This window comes from Notamacropus eugenii, chromosome 6, assembly GCF_028372415.1.
Source record: "Notamacropus eugenii isolate mMacEug1 chromosome 6, mMacEug1.pri_v2, whole genome shotgun sequence".
NCBI lineage: Eukaryota > Metazoa > Chordata > Mammalia > Diprotodontia > Macropodidae > Notamacropus > Notamacropus eugenii.
Window position 1 is genome coordinate 130827623 of NC_092877.1, and position 12224 is coordinate 130839846.

A 12224-nucleotide genomic window follows, 5' to 3' on the forward strand; every position below is an offset into this window, starting at 1 on the left:
GGGTTACTAAAAACTCTGGTATGAGGTCTGGCCAAAACCTATTCAATGATGTTTATCTGCCTTTGGTATCTGCCTGGCATTTAACTTTCGCTAAACTTAGTTGAGGGTAACCAACAAACCTCAAATACATCCATGATTTAGGGGGAATGTATACTCTTAAGCTTGAATTCTAACTGGGAGAATTCATTTCGCCTGTTTGATGAGATATTTTTACCTAGGTGTAGCTGTTGTGCACACTAAAAATTCTTGAAGCAATAGATGAGAGTTGGATAGAAGGTGGACACTACAAGTGGATGAGTCTAAACAATAAGCTAAAGTAGGTTGAGGTTATTTCCTTGGCCTCAAAACTATCAGTGAATTAAGGGTATGTCTACCTGAATCATGAAAGACATCTTGTGGAGGAATAGGAGGAGAAGAAGAATTTGTTCCAATTGCGATGAAAGCAGCTGAAGTAAATATTGTGGAACACTTATGGTTTGGTCAGACATTAAAGACATCAAGGTCATCTGCTGTGTACCAGGTCATTGTCAGTGGTCCTGATTTTCATCTTTCTATTGAACTACAATGATTCTGGAAGAGAGAGTGAGTGATTTTGTGAAATTCTGCTTCACTTAAATCTAATTCATGTAGTAGTTAAGAAATCACCTCATGATGTGAGTCCTTTATGAAAATGAAGGACAAACCACAAAAACATTTACAATATTTAGAAGTATTTCATGACAGATTTGGGAGTAAAACCCAGGTGATCTGATTTCAAATCTGGAACTCTTTCTTTAAAAACCAACTATATCCTTCTGGCACCCTAGAAATCTTAGGGCATTCCTAATTTTCCAGGACTATGTATAATTCTTTTTTATCACATTTAATTTGTTTATTAATTAATTAATTTTTAGTTCTTAACATTCACTCCACAAAGTTTTGAGTTAATTTTTCTCACCATCTCTGTCCACCCCCTAGCCCAAGATGGCATGCATTCTGATTAGCCCTTCCTCAATCTACCCTCCCTTCTATCACCATTCCCTTCACCTTCTATTTTCCCATAGAACAAGAGAGATTTCTATACCCAACTGACAATATAACATTTCTAAACCATATGTAAAAATGATTTTTAACATTTGTTTTTAAAACTTTGAGTTCCAAATTGTCTCCCTTCCTCATTGAGAAGGCAATGACATACATTAAGAATTGGTCGTCATGCAAAACACTTCCATAATAGTCATTTTGTAAAAGACTAAACATAGTACCCTCTATTCTATCCCTTCCAAACCCCAATTTATTCTGTTGTCCTCTTTGACCTTATCCCTCCTCAAAAGTGTTTCCTTCTGATTACCCCTCCCCCAATTTGTTCTCTTTTCTATCATCCCCCTCTCTTATCCCCTTCCTTCAGACTTTCCTATAAGGTAAGATACATTTACATATGCAAACGGGTGTGCATATGTTTCTCTTCTTAAGAAATCTGGTAAGCGTAAGTTTCACTCATTCTTTCTCAATTCTCCCCTCTCCCTCCAATGTAAAATATTTTTCTGGCCTCTTTTATGTGAGAATATTTACTCCATTCTACCTCTCCCTTTCTCCTTTTCCCAGCACATTCCTCTCTCACCCCCTAATGTTATTTTTAGATATCAACTATTCATATTCAATTCAACATGTGCCCTCTGTCTATGTATGTGTGTATGTATGTATGCACATATGTATGCATATATATGTGTGTATGTATGTGTACATATGGATATTTGCATGTGTATACATATGTATATGCATATGCATGTAGAAATGTATCTGTATCTGTATATATATGTGTGTATGTGTGTGTATGTTTATATATGTTCACATATATAAAACCTCCAAGTACCCTAATACTGAGAAATCTCTGAGTCACAAATATCATCTTTCCATGTGGGAATGTAAACAGTTCAACTTTAATAAGTTCCTTATGATTTATCTTTTCTGTTTTCCTTTTCATGTTTCTTTTGAGTCTTTTATTTTCTATTCAGTTTTGGTCTTTCCATCAAAAATGCTTGAAAGTCCTCTATTTCATTGAATATCATTTTTATCCCCTGAAGGATTATACTGTTTTTGTGGGTCAGGGATTCTTGGTTGTAATCCCACCTCTTTTGAATTCTGGGAATATGATATTCTAAAAAACCCTTTGATAACTTAAAGTATAAGGTGTTAAACCTTGTATTATCCTGCCTGTGTTTCCACAATACTTGAATTATTTCTTTCTGGCTGCTTGCAATATTTTCTCCTTAACCTGGGAACTCTGGAATTTGGCTACAATAACCTTAGGAGTCTTCCTTTGGAATCTCTTTTAAGCTGTGATTGGTGGATTCTTTCAATTTCTATTTTACCCTATAGTTCTAGAATATCAGGGCAATTTTCCTTGAAAATTTCTGGGAAGATGATATCTAGACTCTTTTTGATCAGGTCTTTCGGGTAGTCTAAAAATTATTAAATTTTCTCTCCTGGATCTGTTTTCCAGATTAGTTGTTTATCCAAGGAAATATTTTAAATTATCATATAATTTCAAATATCAAATAATTATCAAATTGTCTCCTATATTTTTCATTCTTTTAATTTTGGTTTATCATTTCTTGAATTTTCAGAGTCATTAGCTTCCATTTGTTCCATTGTAATTTTTGACCAATTATTTTCTTCAGTGATCTTCTTTTGGATCTCCTTTTCCATTTGACCAGTTCTTCTTTGTTAAGGAATGCTTCACCTCATTGACTTTTTGAACTTCTTTTACCATTTGTATTCATATATTTTTAAGGTATTATCTTCTTCATTATTTGGTGCAGGGATTCTTTTAGTAAGCTGTTGACTAGTTTTTTTTTTTTCATGATTTTCTTTTTTCCCTTCAGTAATTGATTCATTAATTTTGAGTTTTCAACATTCACTTACTCAAGATTTTGAGTTCCAAAATGTCTCCCCATCTCTACCCTCCCCCAGTCACAAGACAGCATGCATTCTGATTACCCCTTCACCCGTTCTGCCCTCTCTTCTATCATCCTCCACCTTCTCTTATCCCCTTCCTCTCTATCTTTTTGTAGGACAAGAAAGATTTCTACATCCCGTTGGCTGGATATTGTATTTCCTAGATGCATGTAAAAACAATTTTTAACTATAGTTCTTAAAATGTTGAGCCCCAGGTTGTCTCCCTAATTCCCTCCACTCCCCACTCCCTGTGAGAAGCAAGCAATTCAATACAGGTTGCAAATGTGTAGTCATGCAAAATACTTCCACACCGAGTCATGTTGTGAAACACTAACTATTTCCTGCCTTACTACCCTGGCCTCTATTTATTCTATTCTCTTTTTTGACACTGTCACTCCTCAAAAGTGTTTACTTTTAATGACCCCCTCCTCCCATTTGTATTCCTTTTAATCACTCCTCCCTGATACTTATCCTGTTCCCCCCAACTTTCCTGTGGGATAACATAGATTTTCATTCCCAACTGAAAGTGCATATTGTTCTTTCCTTAAGCCAAATCTGATGACAGTAAGTCTTACTCTTTCTCTCTCATCTCCCCCTTCTTTTTCTCCATTGTATAAGCTTTTTTCTTGCCTCTTTTATGTAAGAGATAATTTAGCCCATTCTGTTCTCCCTTTCACCTTCTCCCAATATGTTGTTCTTACCCCTTATTTATTTTTTTTATATTTTCAGATGTCATCCTATCATGTTCAACTAACCCTGATCCTTCAGTCTATATCTATAATTGCTCCAATCACCCTAATACTGAGAAAACTCTCAAGGATTGCAAATATTGTCTTTCCATGTAAGAATTAAAGAAGTCCCATATGATTTCTCTTTCATGTTTGTCTTTTCATACTTCTCCTGAGTTTTACATTTGAAAGCATTCAGTTCTAATCTTTTCATCAAGAATGTTTGAAAATCCTCTCTTTTGCTGAACGACCAATTTTTCCCCTGAAGTATTATACCCAGTTTTGGTGGATATTTGATTCTTCATTATAATCTTAGCTCCTTTGACCTCTGGAATCTCATATTCCAAGCCCTTTAATTTTGTAATGTAGAAACTGCTAGATTTTGTGTTATCCTGATTGTATTTCCACAATACTTGAATTATTTTGTTCTGGCTGCTTGCAATGTTTTCTGCTTGACCTGGAAAATCTGGAATTTGGTTACAATATTCTTAGCACTTTTCCTTTTGGCATAGTTTTAAGGAGGTGATTGATAAAGTCTTCCAATAGCTATTTTACCCTCTGTTTCAGGAATTTCAGGACAGTTTTTCTTGATGATTTCTAGAAAGTTGATGTCTAGGCTTTTTTTTTTCATCATAACGTTCAGATAGTCCAATTAATTTTAAATTGTCTCTTCTGGACCTATTTTCCAGAACAATTGTTTTTATAGTGAGATATTTCACATTATGTTCTATTTTTTCATTATTTTAATTATCTTTTATAATTTCTGGATTTTTCATAAAATCATTATGTTCCATTTGCTCCATTTCAATTTTTAAGAAATTATTTTTTTCAGTGAATTGTGGACCTTCTTTTCCATCTGGCCAAATCTGCTTTTTAAGACATTCTTCTCTGCATTGGCTTATTTCTTCAGCATTTTTTGGTTCCCCTTTAGCAAACACTTGACTTGATTTTCATGATTTAAAAAAAAATATTTATTCTTAGTTTTCTACATTCATTTACATAAGATTTTGAGTTCCAAATTTTCTCCCTGTCTCTCTCCTACTCCTCCCCAAGACTCCATGCATTCTGATTACCTCTTCCCCCTATCTGCCTTGCTGTCTATCACTCCCCTACCTTTCCTTATTTCCACTTTCTTCTGGGGCAAGATAGATTTCTATGTCCCATTACCTGTATTTCTTATTTCCCAGTTGCATGTAATAACAATTTTTAACTTTCGTTTTAAAACTTTGATTTCCAACATCTCTCCCCTCCTCCCTCTCCACCCATCCTCACTGAGAAGGCAAGCAATTCAATACAGTTATGTGTACTTATGCAAAAGACTTCCATACATATCATGTTGTGAAAGACTAGTTATATTTCCCCACACCCTATCCTGCTCCCCATTTATTCTATTTTATGTTTTGACCTTGTCCTTCTCCAAAAGTGTTACTTTTAATTACCCCCTGCTTTCCTTTCCCTTCCCTTCCATCACCCCCACACCCCACTGATCACATTCTCCCCTAATTTAGAGTAGTGTAAGATAGTTTTTCATACCAAATTGAGTGTGCATGTTATTCCATCCTTAAGTTAAATGTGATGAGAGTAAGCTTCACTTTCCCCCCCTCACCTCCCCCCTTTTCTCCTCCATTGAAAAAGATTTCCTTCTCTCTTTAATGAGAAATTACCCCACTCTATTACTCCCTTTCTCCTCCCATTATATTCCTCTCTCAAACGTTGATTTTAATTTTTTAGATATCATCCCTTCATATTCAACTCTCCCTGTGCTCTCTGTTTATGTGTATACAATTATATTATATAATTATAATAAAATTATGTGTATATATATACAATGTATGTGTATATATTATATATAATTATATTATAATAATATAATATAATGTGTATATAATATAATTATGTGTATATAATTCCTCAAATACTGAGAAAATTCTCAAGAGTTACAAATATAATCATTCCATGCAGAAATGGAAATAGATCAACTTCAGTAAGTCCCTTACGATTTCTCTTTCTTATTTACCTTTTCATGCTTCTCTTGATTCTTGTGATTCAAAGTCAAATTTTCCATTCAGCTCTGGTCTCTTCATCGAGAATGCTTGAAAGTCTTCTGTTTCACTGAATGACAATTTTCCCCCTGAAGTATTATGCTCAGTTTTGCCTGGTAGGTGATTCGTGGTTTTAATCCTAGTTCTATTGCCTTCTGGAATATCAAACAAAATGCCTTTCAATTCCTTAATGTAGAAGTTGCTAAATCTTTTGTTATCCTGATTGTATTTCCACAATAGTCAAATTCTTTCTTTCAGACTGCATACACTATTTTCTTCTTGACCTGGGAACTTTGGAATTTGTTTACAACATTTCTTGCAGTTTTTCTTTTGGGATCCCTTTCAAGGAGTGTCCATGGATTCTTCCAATATTTATTTTGCCTCTGGTTCTAGAATATCAGGGCAGTTTTCCTTGATAATTTCATGAAAGATGATGCCTAGGCTCTTTTTTTTTTTTAACATGGCTTTCACATAGCCCCATAATTTTTAAATTGTCCCTTCCAGATCTATTTTTCAGTTCAGTTATTTTTCCAGTTAGATATTTCACATTGTCTGCTACGTTTTCATTCTTTTGATTTTGTTTTACAATTTCTTGATTTTTCATAGTCTTTACCTCCAGTCATCTCCCTTCTAATCTTAAAGGAATTATTTTCTTCAGTGAGTTTTGGATCTCCTTTTCCACCTGGCCAGTTCTGCTTTTTAGGGTAATTTTGTCCTCATTGGCTTTTTGGATCTCTTTTGCCATTTGGTTTAGTTTATTTTTTTTTTATAATGTTTTCTTCAGTATTTTTTGAGTCTCCTTTAGCATGCAGTTGACTCGTTTTTTCATGAATTTTTTGTATCACTCTTGGTTCTCTTCTCAATTTTTGCTCTGCTTCTCTTACATGATTTTCAAAATTCTTTTTGGCTTTTTCCATGACCTGAGACCAATTCATATTTTTCTAGGAGATTTTGGATATAAGAGCTTTGAGTTTGTTTTCTTCTGTTTGCATGTCTTGGTCTTCCTTCTCACTAAAGTACCATTCTATAGTCTGCTTCTTACTCTTGTTTTTGCTCATTTCTCCAGCCTTTACTTGACTTTTGAGCTCTCTGCTTCCAGTGAGGGTAGGAAATGTGCTATCAGTCCCTCAATCCCCTCACAATCTGTGAGTCTAGACCTCCATAGTCAGTCACTGCTGCTGCCCATGCTTGTGCTACTGTGAGTTCCTCCAACCCCTCCCCCATCTGCCACCCTGGGGCTGGGACCAGACTACTCTACTCTCCTCCACTGGTCCCACTGGATTTTCTCACTGTCCTTCCAATTTATCCTCAGTGTTTTAGGGTCAGGTGTAAGAGATTCAATCTCCCCAAGACCTGCTCAGGTCCCCTTTGTGCACCTGCAGCCTTGAGTGGACTTTGCTCTGCGACCAGCAAGTGATAGATACTTCCCAGCGACCTTCTATGCTGTCTTAGGCTGAAGATTTGCTTCATTTCATCATTCTGTGGGTTCTGCAGCTCCAGAATTTGTTTAGAGTCACTTTTATAAGTATTTATCTGTGCTTAGAGTCAGTGTTCTAGAAAGTTCATGCTGGTACCCAGCAATCTTGGCTCCTCCCCTTGTCTCAGATTTCTTTCATGATTTTCTTGCATCACTCTCATTTCTCTTCCCAATTTTTCCTTTACTACTCTTACTTGATTTTGAAATTCCTTTTTGAGTTCTTCCATGGCTTGAGATCAATTCATATTTTTTTCTTGGAGCGTTTGGATGTAGGACCTTTGACTTTGTTGTCCTTCTGCTTATATATTTTGACATCCATTCTTACCAAAGTAAGGTTCTATAGTCTGATTATTTTTTTTTCTGTTTTTGCTCATTTCCCTAACCAATTATTTGACTTTTGAGCTCTTTTTCAAGGTAGTTCTTTGCTTCCAGTGGGATTGTGGAATATACTATTCACTGCTTGTTTCCACTGTAATTTGATTCTAGAACTTTAGAAATAGCTGCTGTGGCTGCAATGCTGCTTTGGCTGACACAGGCTCCTCCAGCCCCTCTGCTTCCCTCAGGCTGGGGCCAGACCATGCTACCCTCTCACAAAGTTTTATTTTTTCCACTAACCTTCCAAGTTTTCCTTACTTTTGCAGCCAAAAAATCTGAAAACCTCCACATTTGCTAGTGATTCATTCTTCCCAAGGCATTCTCATCCCCTGTCTACACCAGTGTGGCCCATGCTAGAATGCACTCTGCTCCCAGCTCAGTATGTTAAATGATTCCTGTTGGCCTTCCAGGTAGTCTTGGGCTGGAGACTTGCTTCACACTGTCATTTTGTGCGTGTTGCAACTCCAGAATTTGTTTAGAGTCGTTTTTACAGATTTTTTTTGAGGGGGAGGGTTTGGGAGAAGAGTTCAAGCATGTCCCTGCTTCTACTTCACCATCTTGGCACCACCTCCTTTCATGATTTACTTGGAGCATGCCCTTTTCTCTTCTCAATTTTTCCTTTAGCTCTCTTACTTGACTTTTAAAATCATTTTTGAGTTTTTTCATGGCCAAAGACCATTTCATATTTTTCTTGTAGGATTTGGATGTAGGAGTTTTGACTTTGTGGTCTTCTTCTGGTTGTTTGTTTTTATCTTCTTTGTCAACAAAGTGAAATTCTATAGATAGAAGGGGGTTTTTTTGTTTGTTTGTTTGTTGTTTGTTGTTCTTCTTTTTGCTGTTTACTCATTTTCCTGGCCAATTACTTGATTTTTTTATGTCGCCAATTTTAAGTAGTTTTTATTCTACAGGACAAGAATTGCATTTCCACTTGTTTATAGTAATGATAAAGTGCAATGTTGTTCACTTCTCTCCCTCTGCACACATTCAAGTAATCAGAGTGCCGAGATTTATACAGTAGCTTAAATGTTACTTTTTAGCTGCTACTGCCTCGGCTTCAAATTTTGAACCCTTCAGTTATTGGAAAGTTGTGTGGAATGCTCTTTTTTGGGTTGTTCAGTTCACTCCTTCAATGGTGGGTCCAGAAGAAACACCTCCAGATGGGGATGCTCCACCACCCAAGAACCCACCAGGTATGCCTCCTGGCATGCCCCTTGAGCTCTGGCACAGCTTAGTAATGATGGGGTTGCAGAGCTTCTCCAATTCTGTCTGCTGATGGGCAAATTCTTCCTTCTCAGCAGTCTGATTCTTAACCAGCCAGTTGATTATTTCATTACATTTGTCAAGGAACTTCTGTTTGTCTTCATCACCAGTTTTGCCTTGCAATTTTTCTTCTTCCATGGTAGCCTTCATGTTGAAAGCTTAAGATTCAAGAGAATTCTGGGAAGACACCTTGTCTCTCTACTTCTCATCCTCAGCCTTGTATTTCTCAGCTTCCTGGACCATATGCTCAATGTCTTCCTTGCTCAGATGTCCTTTATTATTGGTGATGGTGGTCTTGTTTTCTTTACCTGTGCTCTTGTCCACACCATAAACACTGAGAATGTCATTTGCATCAATGTCAAATGTTACTTCAATCTGTGACACGTTTCTGGGTGCTGGGGGTATTCCTGTGAGCTCCACTGGCAGTTTCAATTCCAAGAGAAGGAGGAGTGTCATCCAACAGAAACAAGTCTTGCATATTCTCAGATTTATCTCCAGACAAAATGGCAGCCTGGTGCACCATAAGCAGCAGCCTCACCAGGACTGATACTCTTGTTGAGCCTCTTTTCATTGAACTTCTTACAGAAGCTTCTTCATTTTGGTGATTTGAGTGGAACCACCTACCAGGATGATGTCATGAATCTGTGATTTTTCTAGCTTGGCATCTCTTAAGGCCTTTCTACAGGGTCCAGTGTGCCACAGAAGAGATCAGCATTCAGTTCTTTGAAACAGGCTCAGGTGTTTCTTATAGACACACACACATGGATGCATTCATACATATATACATACGTACATACATACATACACACACACACACACACACACACACACACACACACATATATATATATATCTCAATACCTTCATAGAGGGATTCAATCTCAATACTGGCCTGGGTACTAGAAGAGAGGGTGTATTTTGCACATTCACAAGTGGGTGCAAAGATGGCGCATAGCCCTCTTGTTCTCACTGATGTCTTTCCAGTGCTTTGCTTGAACTTGGCAATGAGATGGTTGACCATTTGGTTGTCAAAGTCCTCCCCACCCAACTGGGTGTTCCCAGCCATGAACTTGATCTCAAAAAGACCATTTTCAATTGTAAGGATGGAGACATCAAAAGTACCACCTACAAGGTCAAAGATCAACACATTTCTCTTGACACCAACCTTTTTGTCCAAGCCACAAGCAGTTACGGGAGGAGCTCTGGCATTGAGGATCTTTTGGTGGTGGTGGAAAAGGAATCTTCCTCACAGTTTCAAGGCAGAAATGAATGCATGTGGCCATTCACAGACAAGACTACAGGCTAGGAAAGGGGTATACACATCTCCTTTGATCATGCTACCTTGGAAGAAGTGAAAATTTAGCAGCAGTTAGCTCACTGATGATTCAGAGCACACTGAGACCAGTGATGGCTCCAGCATCTTTGGAGACATGACACTGGGAGTCATTGAAATAGACTGGTGCTGTGACCATAGCATTTGTGACAGTCTTCCCAAAGTAAACTTCAGCAACTTCTTTCATCTTGGCCAAGACCATAGAGGATACTTCTTCTGGATGGAAACTTTTGGTTTCCCCTTTGTATTCCACTTGGACCTTAGATCTGCCTGAGTCATTTAACACAATAAAAGGCCAGTGCTTCATGTCTGACTGAACAACTGCATCATCAAAGATGCAACCAATCAGATGTTTGGCATCAAAAACTGTGTTGGTGGGATTTATTGCAACTTCATTCTTTTCAGCATCACTGATTAAATGTTCTGTATCAGTGAAGACACAGCTGGGGGTTGTCCTGCTTCCTTGGTCATTAGCAATGATCTCTGCTTTTCCATGTGAGAAGACTCCACACAAGAGTAAGTGGTGCCAAGATCACTGCCAACTGCGGGTCCCTTTGACATGGTTGCTGGGGAGTAGGGGGTCATAGCTAACCACTGTTTAGAAAGAAGGACTGCTGCTGCACTGAGTAGATCAAATTACTTGACTTTTTAACTCTTTCTTAAGGCAGGACTCTGCTTCCAGTGTGGAGGGTGTATTGTCCCAAGCTTCAGGGGTTTTGTAGAGCTTTTTCAGAGATACTTCTAATGACCTGTAAATTTTCACTTCTTCCAAGGTAGCATGATCAAAGGAGACATGTATACCCCTCTCCTAGCTTGTAGTCTTGTCTGTGAATGGCCACATGCATTCATTTCTGCCTTGAAACTGTGAGGAAGATTCCTTTTCAACCACCACCAAAAGATCCTCAATGCCAGGAATCCTCCTTACCCCAGCACCATCACCCAGGACTGCAACCCAGATCCAAGCACTGACAAAGCAAGAAAATAATACCTTAGTGCCAGCAAAGAAATCTCTGATTTCCTCCTCTGATCAGCCACTCAATCTTCCCTCCGCTATTTTGGCAGAAATCTCAGGAAACAGCCACTGACACTGCCCTAAACCTGGAGCCCGGTTGCAATCTTCTCTCACCCAGGTCTAACAGACCTTTCCTATGCCAAATTTGTCTTCATCATTTGGCATTCGTGGGTTGAGAAGTCTGGAAACTGCCACAGCTGCTAGTGATTCAATCCCCTGAGTCTGACTCTGGGTTTGCTGGGAAAGGGTCTGCTGATATGTGTTGTCTTGGACTGTGCTCTTCTCTCAGACTGGTGCAAGAGGAATTTTTTTGTTGACTATCAAGGTTATCTTTGGCTAGAAATTTGTTTCATTTTGATATTTTGTAGGTTCTGATGCTCTAGAATTTGTTAGAAATTTATTTATTTGTATTTGGAGCTAGTTGGTGAAGAGTTCAAACAAGTCCTTGCTTTTACTCCACTATCTTTGTTCCACCTCCATTATAAATAATTCTTTAATTAATTTTATCCAGGTATTAAATGAGCTAAGCTGGCTTTAATTTGAAGACCAAGAAAGAGTACATAGGCACAGCAACTTGAATTCCTTTTATTTCTTCCATTGGTGTTTATTAGCATTTATTAAAAATGCACACAAACCCAAAATCCACATACATGGATGGAATTAGACTACCCTGTTAAAAATGCCTTTAATTAGTAGGTTTCCTACCTGTTAGTTCATACAAAGAATTTTCCAGTTCCTAAACTTTCCCTAAGTGGGTTACAACCCTGTTGCGATCATTACATTTTCTGAAACTGAAGTGAACTGCTTATAAGGAATTTAATAATATATAATAGCCATGGAAAATTTTGAGTTTAACACTGGGTACCCCAGGGTACCAGCTAGGTGGTGCACTAGATAGAGTGCCAGGCCCGGATTCAGAAGACTCATTATCCTAAGTTCAAATCTGGCCTCAAATTCTTACTGGCTGTGAGAAGCTGTTCAAGTCATTTAATGCCTTCTGCTTCCATTGCCTCATCTGTAAAAAAGACCAGGAGAAAAAATGGCAAACCACTCCAGTACT

General features: G+C 37.7%; 1 pseudogene; it reads right to left on the reverse strand.

The window, feature by feature from the left end:
* Positions 1-8672: 8672 nt before the first annotated feature.
* Positions 8673-10713, reverse strand: LOC140512137 (heat shock cognate 71 kDa protein pseudogene; annotated as a pseudogene).
* Positions 10714-12224: the final 1511 nt, after the last annotated feature.